Genomic DNA, 11844 nt, shown 5'->3' on the forward strand with positions numbered 1-11844 from the left:
GGTAAGCCAAGCCTGCAAGTCTGGTAAGCCAAGCCTGCAAGTCTGGTAAGTCTGTAAGTCTGGTAAGCCTGTAAGTCTGGTAAGCCAAGCCTGCAAGTCTGGTAAGCCAAGCCTGTAAGTCTGGTAAGTCTGTAAGTCTGGTAAGCCTGTAAGTCTGGTAAGCCAAGCCTGTTAGTCTGGTAAGTCTGTAAGTCTGGTAAGTCTGTAAGTCTGGTACGCCTATAGCCGTTTGGTTTCACACTGGAAGCAAACAAACAGTAAGCTAAAATAGTTTATTTAATGTATTGGAATTCAAATATAGTCCTGAATTAGTCAGTCAGCAGAGAGTTAAAGTGACAGTACAAAACTGCAGAATAAACCCTGTTTTTATGGACACAGATAATCAATAGTCGTTCCTGTACACTGCGATGCTCTATGTTTACCATATAGTGTCCCGGGGCCTCACGCAAGCCTGTTTGACCACAGTAAAATCCAGCAACACTTCCTATGACCTAACGTCTATTTCAAACTCCTCTGTGTAGAATGGACACCTATGTTACTGTGACGCAACAGAGAGAGAGAGAAGTGTGTACAGTGCAGTAAACGATAAGAGTACAGACACAAAAAGACAATCAATACAAGAACAATGTAAATGTCCCATATGAAACATCGTGCAATGTGAATGAGCTAATTAACAATGCGATTTTAAAAGTGTTTCCTAAAGTTGATTATTATAATTATTATAAAATATATTATTAATGTTGTTACTGTTGTTATTAATAGTAGCATTATAAGTCATGTTTAGTTGTTTGTATTACTGCTGTTACCATGACAACTATCATGGCTTGTAATGCTGTTAACAGTATCAACGCTATAATATTATTTGTGCTATAAAGGCAAATCACTTTTTTCCCTGTTTTTTATATTGGTAAACAACATTATAAGTCTGCTCAACATTTCCTCATAAAATGTTACAAATTTCGCTCATTTCTATTTTTTATTTTTTATTGCCGAGGTCACGGTTTTATTTTTGCGAGGTATTGTTTATTTATTCTGGTTTATTATTGTTGGCGGAATGAAGGTCTGATCTCGCTCTTGAATTTTCACGTGACATTTTTGGAATCAACTCCGTCTGTCAAAATCGGAGACCGCTCAGCGATCAGAATTCCGTTGAAATGGTCAATGAGGGAGTTCTATTCCGCTGGTCTGGATAAAACCGGGCAATGGCCCGGCACGTCATCGAAAGCGGGGAGGGAGGAGCGCAATTTTCAAATCAAACATTAATCTGCGCCGCCCGATCATCATGGTGCATCGTCCAAAAACATACATCTTTTCCAAAAAATAAATGTGTGAATTTTCAAACTAGTTTTCACTGGTTAGGTATAAACAGCGTTTTTATAAATAAATAAAAGTCACTTTTGCATGTGAAAACACAGAATCCTTCTCATCACTGATCACTCCACGTGCTTAATTAAGTCACTTTTGTTTTTAGCCGAGTTGAAGCGGGGAACCTGGCTCATGCCCGCGAGTCAGCCCGGTTACAACGAACACGTTCACTTTTCACCTGGTGTAAACTCCTCCCTCGGGGTAAACCGGGCCAGATAAACAAACCCCCATGAAAAACATTAATGGCTTTCTTTCCAACAAACCTCTGATTTACAATGAATGAATGAATTTCTTAATGATTAGCAAATTACTGTTGAATAATTGATTTGTTCTTCCTCATTTGTTTAAGTACACGTTTGGAATTTCAAAATCATTGTTAGACTACCTTATTCTCAAATGAGACAAGGGAAATGAAATCCAATCTCAGTTGTACAAAGTACATACATTTCCCCCCTCAAATATCACTCAAATATTTTTTGGACACAGTGGGCGCACAATGGCAGTTAGTTCGAGCCTGTTGTGTAATAGCTGTGAGTCATTTGGGTAAAGCAGGTCAAAATCTACTAAATCCTAGATGACTAACGAGCACGGGGGATATTTTGGTCATATTTGGTCTGATCCAGCCTCATACAGGCTACGTCCCAATGGCACCCTTGCATCCACTACTTTCGACCAGAGCCCTATGGGTCCTGGGTCAAAAGTAGTGCACTTACATAGGGAATAGTGTGCTATTTGGGAGGGTAGAATAGTCTCAGAGGCAGTTTACGATGAAGTAAACTCACAGGAATGTGTGGCAAAAAAGCCCCTGGGAATGTCGAATCCTGTGTAAGAAGACGGAGTGTAGATGAGGGTGGAATGGAGAGATGCAAGGGTCAGGAGGGACTGGAAGGGGAGGTATATAGGACTGTTGACTGATTTTCTATGTTATGTATGGCAGACACTAACCTTTGCTTTAATAGATGATTGAATTACAGTACTGTCTTTGAGAAAAGATTTAACGGACATTTTAACCGTCTACATACAAACTATATGAGGTAATGATAACATAAAAGACGCAAAAGTTATTGATGAATATCAGAAAATGAGATTTTGAGAATTTGGTCAGAACCTTCCCTCTAGACTCGTCTAGAGGATATAGATTTAAGTCTCTGTGGTGTGATGTGGGGCATGTAGTTTGTCATGACGTTATTACATACAGGAAATGTTACAAACAAAGACTACAAATGCTAAAATGAGTTAAAAGTTGTCATTTAGAATCGGCTTATTATTTCCTGAAAATATTGTTGCAGCATGACTGACCGAGAGCCTCAGCCCCGCACAACGATGACAGTGTTTACAGATTAAAATGAGTGTGAGCTTGTCCTTTTCATTGAAAAGACAATCTGTCTTTTGTCTTGTGGTGGCCCAGGTCAGTCATGCATGTGGCTGTGGGGTTTATCTGACCATGTGACTCAGCATGAATCCGTTCCATGCTTGCGTCTCATAGGGCACCCTATTCCCTATATAGTGCACTACTTTTAGACCAGAAGCCTTATGGGCTCTGGTCAAAAGTAGTACACTATATAAGCAATGGGGTGCCATTTGGGGCACTGGCCAATGATTGTGCTGGACTTTGACTGATTACATGGGCACATTTCCTAATGACAAATGACAAACGAACCGCCAATTTCAAAGGGCATTATCACAGGATCATAGGATAAATGCCAGGGGTAATGATGCCAAGCCCTACTATAGTATAGATGCCAGGGGTAATGATGCCAAGCCCTACTATAGTATAGATGCCAGGGGTAATGATGCCAAGCCCTACTATAGTATAGATGCCAGGGGTAATGATGCCAAGCCCTTTCACTATGTCTTCTAGAACCTGAGTCACACAGTCATTCCCCTGTCTGTCTTTCACTGTGTTCTAGAACCTGTTTTACCTGTTCCCCTGTCTGTCTTTCACTGTCTTCTAGAACCCGTTTTACCTGTTCCCCTGTCTGTCTTTCACTGTCTTCTAGAACCCGTTTTACCCGTTCCCCTGTCTGTCTTTCACTGTCTTCTAGAACCCGTTTTACCCGTTCCCCTGTCTGTCTTTCACTATGTCTTCTAGAACCCGTTTTACCCGTTCCCCTGTCTGTCTTTCACTGTATTCTAGAACCCGTTTTACCCGCTCCCCTGTCTGTCTTTCACTGTCTTCTAGAACCTGTTTTACCCGTTCCCCTGTCTGTCTTTCACTGTCTTCTAGAACCCGTTTTACTCGCTCCCCTGTCTGTCTTTCACTGTCTTCTAGAACCCGGTTTACCCGCTCCCTGTCTGTCTTTCACTGTCTTCTAGAACCCGTTTTACCTGTTCCCCTGTCTGTCTTTCAATATGTATTCTAGAACCCGGTTTACCTGTTCCCCTGTCTGTCTTTCAATATGTATTCTAGAACCCGGTTTACCCGTTCCCTGTCTGTCTTTCACTGTCTTCTAGAACCCGTTTTTTACCCGTTCCCCTGTCTGTCTTTCACTGTCTTCTAGAACCCGTTTTACCCGTTCCCTGTCTGTCTTTCACTGTCTTCTAGAACCCGTTTTACCCGTTCCCCTGTCTGTCTTTCACTGTCTTCTAGAACCCGTTTTACCCGTTCCCCTGTCTGTATTTCACTGTCTTCTAGAACCCGTTTTACCCGTTCCCCTGTCTGTCTTTCACTGTCTTCTAGAACCCGTTTTACCCGTTCCCCTGTCTGTCTTTCACTGTCTTCTAGAACCCGTTTTACCCGTTCCCCTGTCTGTCTTTCACTGTCTTCTAGAACCCGTTTTACCTGTTCCCCTGTCTGTCTTTCACTGTCTTCTAGAACCCGTTTTACTCGTTCCCCTGTCTGTCTTTCACTGTCTTCTAGAACCCGGTTTACCCGTTCTGTCTGTCTTTCACTGTCTTCTAGAACCCGTTTTACCTGTTCCCCTGTCTGTCTTTCAATATGTATTCTAGAACCCGGTTTACCTGTTCCCCTGTCTGTCTTTCAATATGTATTCTAGAACCCGGTTTACCCGTTCCCTGTCTGTCTTTCACTGTCTTCTAGAACCCGTTTACCCGTTCCCCTGTCTGTCTTTCACTGTCTTCTAGAACCCGTTTTACCCGTTCCCCTGTCTGTCTTTCACTGTCTTCTAGAACCCGTTTTACCCGTTCCCCTGTCTGTCTTTCACTGTCTTCTAGAACCCGTTTTACCCGTTCCCCTGACTGTCTTTCACTGTCTTCTAGAACCCGTTTTACCCGTTCCCCTGTCTGTCTTTCACTGTCTTCTAGAACCCGTTTTACCCGTTCCCTGTCTGTCTTTCACTGTCTTCTAGAACCCGTTTGACCCGTTCCCTGTCTGTCTTTCACTGTCTTCTAGAACCCGTTTTACCCGTTCCCCTGTCTGTCTTTCACTGTCAACTAGAACCCGTTTTACCCGTTCCCCTGTCTGTCTTTCACTGTCTTCTAGAACCCGTTTTTACCCGTTCCCTGTCTGTCTTTCACTGTCTTCTAGAACCCGTTTTACCCGTTCCCCTGTCTGTCTTTCACTGTCTTCTAGAACCCGTTTTACCCGTTCCCTGTCTGTCTTTCACTGTCTTCTAGAACCCGTTTTACCCGTTCCCCTGTCTGTCTTTCACTGTCTTCTAGAACCCGTTTTACCTGTTCCCTGTCTGTCTTTCACTGTCTTCTAGAACCCGTTTTACCCATTCCCCTGTCTGTCTTCATCACTGTCTTCTAGAACCCGTTTTACCCGTTCCCCTGTCTGTCTTTCAATATGTATTCTAGAACCCGGTTTACCCGTTCCCCTGTCTGTCTTTCACTGTCTTCTAGAACCCGTTTTACCCGTTCCCTGTCTGTCTTTCACTGTCTTCTAGAACCTGTTTTACCCGTTCCCTGTCTGTCTTTCACTGTCTTCTAGAACCCGTTTTACCCATTCCCCTGTCTGTCTTTTCACTGTCTTCTAGAACCCGTTTTACCCGTTCCCCTGTCTGTCTTTCACTGTCTTCTAGAACCTGTTTTACCCGTTCCCTGTCTGTCTTTCACTATGTCTTCTAGAACCCGGTTTACCCGTTCCCTGTCTGTCTTTCACTGTCTTCTAGAACCCGGTTTACCCGTTCCCCTGTCTGTCTTTCAATATGTATTCTAGAACCCGGTTTACCCATTCCCCTGTCTGTCTTTCACTATGTATTCTAGAACCCGTTTTACCTGTTCCCCTGTCTGTCTTTCACTGTCTTCTAGAACCCGTTTTACCCGTTCCCCTGTCTGTCTTTCACTGTCTTCTAGAACCCGTTTTACCCGTTCCCCTGTCTGTCTTTCACTATGTCTTCTAGAACCCGTTTTACCCGTTCCCCTGTCTGTCTTTCACTGTCTTCTAGAACCCGGTTTACCCGTTCCCCTGTCTGTCTTTCACTATGTCTTCTAGAATCGTCTACATATTCATTCACCACACACACACACACACACACACACACACACACACACACACTATACATCACTATCCTGCTACAGGAATGCAAATTCATTGAAACATAATAAATGTGTGAAGTCCCAATGATATCTCTGTAACCTTTCTTTGTATTTAAAAGGGGGAGGAAGTTCAGTATTTACCGAATAATTCCAGATGAATAGTGCTACCGATATACATTTAAATGAAGCAGTCAGAAAAGCCAGTATTTATAAAACACTTAGTCTAACTATTTAGGCCGTGATTACAACTTATGAACAGTGAATCAAAATGACAAGGAGTAAAATACCTTGTTTTACATGAATAAAAATAAATAAATATACTCGAAATCAATATAACCAACCCAATAAATATGTCATTTAGAAAACATTCCCACTGACTTCTGATCAGGTTTAAATTAAAGCCGTATGAAGGAAAAGACAGGGCAGATCAGCACATCAAATAAGAATGATAATCTCCTGTTATTAACTGGGTGGCAGACAGTCAGACGCATTTTAAAATAAAACATGCATTTTTTTTTAAAAGGAGGAAAACAAGAATTTGTAAAGTTGTCAACATTTAGTCCTCTGATTGTTCTGCTGGGGAAAGGATCTTTGTCTTTTGGATGACATGGCCGAGGAACAAAGAGCGCTGTGAGATTCCCAGGGCGAGGTTGTTATTGTCAATTGTGCAACATCATCATTCACTTTTAAGCCTTTTGTCCATGGAATGAGCCGCCCAAACTCAAGAGACAATTCAACACAAATAAGTTGATTCAATTAAAAAAAACGAGCCGATTCAGTTAAATTCAGCCCTTGTCTTATTGGTCCAGATCAAGCGTGTCGAGCTCCTCCTCGTCCAGATAATCTCCAGTGAACAGGTTCTCGTCTACAGGGACATCCTCCGTGTCCCCCTCTCCGTTCACTCCGTTCTCCTCCACCACAAGCCCCCTCTCAGTGTGTCTGTATGGAGGAGAAGAGCGGCAGAGGGATTTATTCAGCGAAGGTGAAACGGTAAATTATTATTATTATATATTTTTTTTAAACGTTGACAGTCCCCTATTTAAAACATGATCTAGACTATACATTTCTATCTGAAAGTTCTGTAACGTTGCACTCTCCTGAACAGACCCCAGGCCATGTGCCAACAATATCAGTGGATGAAGTGATCATTGAAACCCCCGCCACCCCACCTGACTGGTCAGATAAAATGATTACAACAGGAAATGAGTAGTACAGTTTCACTGAGGGAAACTTTTGGACGGACAGACATCTTGTTAAAAAAAAAAAAACAACAACAGAAGGTTATCAAACTGTCGGACAGACAGACGTCCTGTAGAAACAGCCAGGCTGTGCATCACCATGTCGGACGGACAGACGTCTAACTGTTTCTACAGGACAAGCCAGGCTGTGCATCACCATCTGTGTCCTTAGTGGGCCGAGGTCTGGCAACGACCCTGTGATCCCAGCATCATTTAGGAATAAACCACATCAATGTCCAGGAAGTCTTCGGCCTCCACTACCTGTCAGAGAAGCATAGATTGGAAAATGAGATGTATTTTAGTGTTATATGATACTAATCTACCTATTAAAACCAAATGACCAGGACAATACAGAAAACAAACAAGGAGTCTTAAGAGAAACATCTCTATTTTCAAAGTAACATTACACTTCATTATATTATAACTTCGGTACTTAGTTGAATCTGTCATCCCATCTAACAGTAAATTTACCTCATCACCATCATCGCCCTTGGTATCATCTGCCTCATCGTCGTCAACCAGGCCGGGGCGGAACTCAAACACTTCACGACCACTCGCCTGGAAGAGAGAGACATTTTCTCACCACATACACTGACTGGACAAAACATTAGGAACACCTTGCTAACAATGAGTTGCACCCCTTTGCCCTGAGAACAGCCTCAATTCACCAGGGACATGGACTCTACAAGGTGTAGAAAGTGTCCCACAGGGATGCTGGCCCGTGTTGACTCCCAAGGCTTCCCACAGGGATGCTGTCCCCATGTTGACTCAATGCTTCCCACAGTTGTGTCAATTTGGCTTGTTGAGCGTTAAAAGCCGGTTGTGCCTGTCACCTCTCTGCTTCTCACAGTTGTGTCAAGTTGGCTGGATGTCCTTTGAGTGTTGGACCATTCTTGATACACACAGGAAACTGTTGAGTGTGAAAAACACAGCATCGTTGCAGTTCTTGACACAGTCCGATGTGCCTGACACCTCCTTCCATACCCCGTTCAAATTCAATTAAATATTTTGTCTTGCCCGTTCACCTTCTGAATGGCACATGTACACTGTCCATGTCTCAATTGTCTCAAGGCTCCTCCCCTTTCATCTACACTGATTGAAGTGGATTTAACAGGTGACATCAATAAGGGATCATAGCTTTCACCTGGATTCACCTGGTCAGTCTATGTCATGGAAGGAGCAGGTGTTCTTCATTTTGTTTGTACACTCAGTGTACAGGACAATGTTCAGGGCAGGACATTGCATTCAAGGGGTTTTGTCACCACCCTGTGGTAGGAGAGGAGGTGTGGCTCATGTGCTTCAGTGTATCGTGAAATATTGTCCTTCCTCCCAGGCCATTACAGAGGGCTTGTAAATACTGTATCTACCAGTACAATTACAAAGACCTGGATCAACACGAGCTCAAAAAGGAGACCCACAAACCAATAAAGTCTGCTAGGTATACTGGGGTGGCAGCGTAGCCTAGTGGTTAGAGTGTTGGACTAGTAACTGCAAGGTTGTGAGTTCAAACCCCTGAGCTGACAAGGTACAAATCTGTCATTCTGCCCCTGAACAGGCAGTTCCTAGGCTGTCATTGAAAATAAGAATATGTTCTTAACTGACTTGCCTGGTTAAATAAAGGTAAAATTAATAAAAAATAAAAAAATACTCACGGCTTCTGTACCAGACTTATTATTGCTCCTGTCTCAAATAACAATAAACCTAGTAGCAACTCACCCCCAGTGACCTGCCTGCTGATAAATCAGCCCTCTTCCTCTCCATGTCCTGCTCATCCTTAGCGATCCTCTAGTGTCTCTTCCTCTCCATGTCCTGCTCATCCTTAGCGATCCTCTAGTGTCTCTTCCTCTCCATGTCCTGCTCATCCTTAGCGATCCTCTAGTGTCTCTTCCTCTCCATGTCCTGCTCATCCTTAGCGATCCTCTAGTGTCTCTTCCTCTCCATGTCCTGCTCATCCTTAGCGATCCTCTAGTGTCTCTTCCTCTCCATGTCCTGCTCATCCTTAGCGATCCTCTAGTGTCACTTCCTCTAGTGTCTCTTCCTCTCCATGTCCTGCTCATCCTTAGCGATCCTCTAGTGTCACTTCCTCTAGTGTCTCTTCCTCTCCATGTCCTGCTCATCCTTAGCGATCCTCTAGTGTCTCTTCCTCTCCATGTCCTGCTCATCCTTAGCGATCCTCTAGTGTCTCTTCCTCTTCATGTCCTGCTCATCCTTAGCGATCCTCTAGTGTCTCTTCCTCTCCATGTCCTGCTCATCCTTAGCGATCCTCTAGTGTCTCTTCCTCTCCATGTCCTGCTCATCCTTAGCGATCCTCTAGTGTCTCTTCCTCTCCATGTCCTGCTCATCCTTAGCGATCCTCTAGTGTCTCTTCCTCTTCATGTCCTGCTCATCCTTAGCGATCCTCTAGTGTCTCTTCCTCTCCATGTCCTGCTCATCCTTAGCGATCCTCTAGTGTCTCTTCCTCTCCATGTCCTGCTCATCCTTAGCGATCCTCTAGTGTCTCTTCCTCTCCATGTCCTGCTCATCCTTAGCGATCCTCTAGTGTCTCTTCCTCTCCATGTCCTGCTCATCCTTAGCGATCCTCTAGTGTCTCTTCCTCTCCATGTCCTGCTCATCCTTAGCGATCCTCTAGTGTCTCTTCCTCTCCATGTCCTGCTCATCCTTAGCGATCCTCTAGTGTCTCTTCCTCTCCATGTCCTGCTCATCCTTAGCGATCCTCTAGTGTGTCTTCCTCTCCATGTCCTGCTCATCCTTAGCGATCCTCTAGTGTCTCTTCCTCTCCATGTCCTGCTCATCCTTAGCGATCCTCTAGTGTGTCTTCCTCGTCTTCCAGGCTAGGAACGTCTCCAGAGTGATGCGGACCCAGGGCTGATCGCTGCAAATAGAGATGATTAAAAAATAAATGTTGTGTTTTTGTCACAGACATTTTTGGTAACAAATAGCCATTAATACACCACTTTAGAAACTATGAATAAATACATATACATGTTTACAACAACAAAAATGTCATAAGAGGTTACAAGGCTTTATTCATGTCAATGGTAATAAAATGTTATCCCAACATTTACATCACAACTCTAGTACATTAGGAATGATCCTAGACATAGATTATGTTTCACAACTCTAGTACATTAGGAATGATCCTAGACATAGAATGAATGACATAGATTATGTTTCACAACTCTAGTACATCTGGAATGATCCTAGACATAGATTATGTTGGTAGCCTAGTGGTTAGAGTGTAGAGGCGGCAGGTAACCTAGTGGTTAGAGTGTAGAGGCGGCAGGTAGCCTAGTGGTTTGAGTGTAGAGGCGGCAGGTAACCTAGTGGTTAGAGTGTAGGGGAGACAGGTAACCTAGTGGTTAGAGTGTAGAGGCGGCAGGTAGCCTAGTTGTTAGTGTGTAGGGGCGGCAGGTAGCCTAATGGTTAGAGTGTAGAGGCGGCAGGTAACCTAGTGGTTAGAGTGTAGGGGTGGTAGGTAGCCTAGTGGTTAGAGTGTTGAGGCGGCAGGTAGTCTAATGGTTAGAGTGTAGGGGCGGCAGGTAGCCTCGTGGTTAGAGTGTAGGGGCGGCAGGTAGCCTCGTGGTTAGAGTGTAGGGGCGGCAGGTAGCCTCGTGGTTAGAGTGTAGGACTGGCAGGTAACCTAGTGGTTAGAGTGTAGGTGCGGCAGGTAACCTAGTGGTTAGAGTGTAGGGGCGGCAGGTAGCCTTGTGGTTAGAGTGTAGAGGTGGCAGGTAACCTAGTGGTTAGAGTGTAAGGGTGGCAGGTAGCCTAGTGGTTAGAGTGTAGGGGCGGCAGGTAGCCTCGTGGTTAGAGTGTAGGGGTGGCAGGTAGCCTAGTGGTTAGAGTGTAGAGGTGGCAGGTAACCTAGTGGTTAGAGTGTAGGGGAGGCAGGTAACCTAGTGGTTAGAGTGTAGAGGTGGCAGGTAACCTAGTGGTTAGAGTGTAGGGGAGGCAGGTAGCCTAGTGGTTAGAGTGTAGGGGCGGCAGGTAACCTAGTGGTTAGAGTGTAGGGGTAGCAGGTAGCCTAGTGGTTAGAGTGTAGAGGCGGCAGGTAGCCTAGTGGTTAGAGTGTAGGGGAGGCAGGTAGCCTCGTGGTTAGAGTGTAGGGGTGGCAGGTAGCCTAGTGGTTAGAGTGTAGGGGTGGCAGGTAACCTAGTGGTTAGAGTGTAGGGGCGGCAGGGAGCCTAGTGGTTTGAGTGTAGAGGTGGCAGGTAACCTAGTGGTTAGAGTGTAGGGGCGGCAGGGAGCCTCGTGGTTAAAGTGTAGGGGCGGCAGGTTGCCTAGCGGTTAGAGTGTAGGGGCGGCAGGGAGCCTCGTGGTTAGAGTGTAGGGGCGGCAGGTTGCCTAGCGGTTAGAGTGTAGGGGTGGCAGGTAGCCTAGTGGTTAGAGTGTAGGGGTGGCAGGCAGCCTAGTGGTTAGAGTGCAGGGGTGGCAGGCAGCCTAGGTGGTTAGAGTGTAGGGGCGGCAGGTTGCCTAGCGGTTAGAGTGTAGGGGTGGCAGGTAGCCTAGTGGTTAGAGTGTAGGGGTGGCAGGTAGCCTAGTGGTTAGAGTGTAGGGATGGCAGGCAGCCTAGGTGGTTAGAGTGTAGGGGTGGCAGGCAGCCTAGTGTTTAGAGTGTTGGGCCGGTAACCGGAAGGTTGCTGGATCGAATCCCCGAGCTGACAAGGTAAAACTTATGCTGCTCTGTACCTGAGCAAAATGCAGTTAACTCCTCACTGTTCAACAGGGCGCCGATGTCAATTATGACCCCCCCCGCACCTCTCTGATTCAGGTTAAATGTTGAAGACACATTTTAGTTGAA

At 45.0% G+C, this 11844-nt stretch overlaps 1 long non-coding RNA gene across 1 annotated transcript; it reads right to left on the reverse strand.

Annotated features, from left to right (window-relative positions):
• Positions 1–3979: 3979 nt before the first annotated feature.
• LOC127914860 (uncharacterized) lies at positions 3980–7242 on the reverse strand. Its single transcript, XR_008089351.1, has 3 exons — positions 7143–7242; positions 5682–6744; positions 3980–4147 (listed from the first exon to the last, which is right to left on the reverse strand). It is a non-coding gene; the product is annotated as an uncharacterized LOC127914860 (long non-coding RNA).
• Between the last annotated feature and the right edge of the window lie 4602 nt (positions 7243–11844).

This window comes from Oncorhynchus keta, chromosome 34, assembly GCF_023373465.1.
Source record: "Oncorhynchus keta strain PuntledgeMale-10-30-2019 chromosome 34, Oket_V2, whole genome shotgun sequence".
NCBI classification, from domain to species: Eukaryota; Metazoa; Chordata; class Actinopteri; order Salmoniformes; family Salmonidae; genus Oncorhynchus; species Oncorhynchus keta.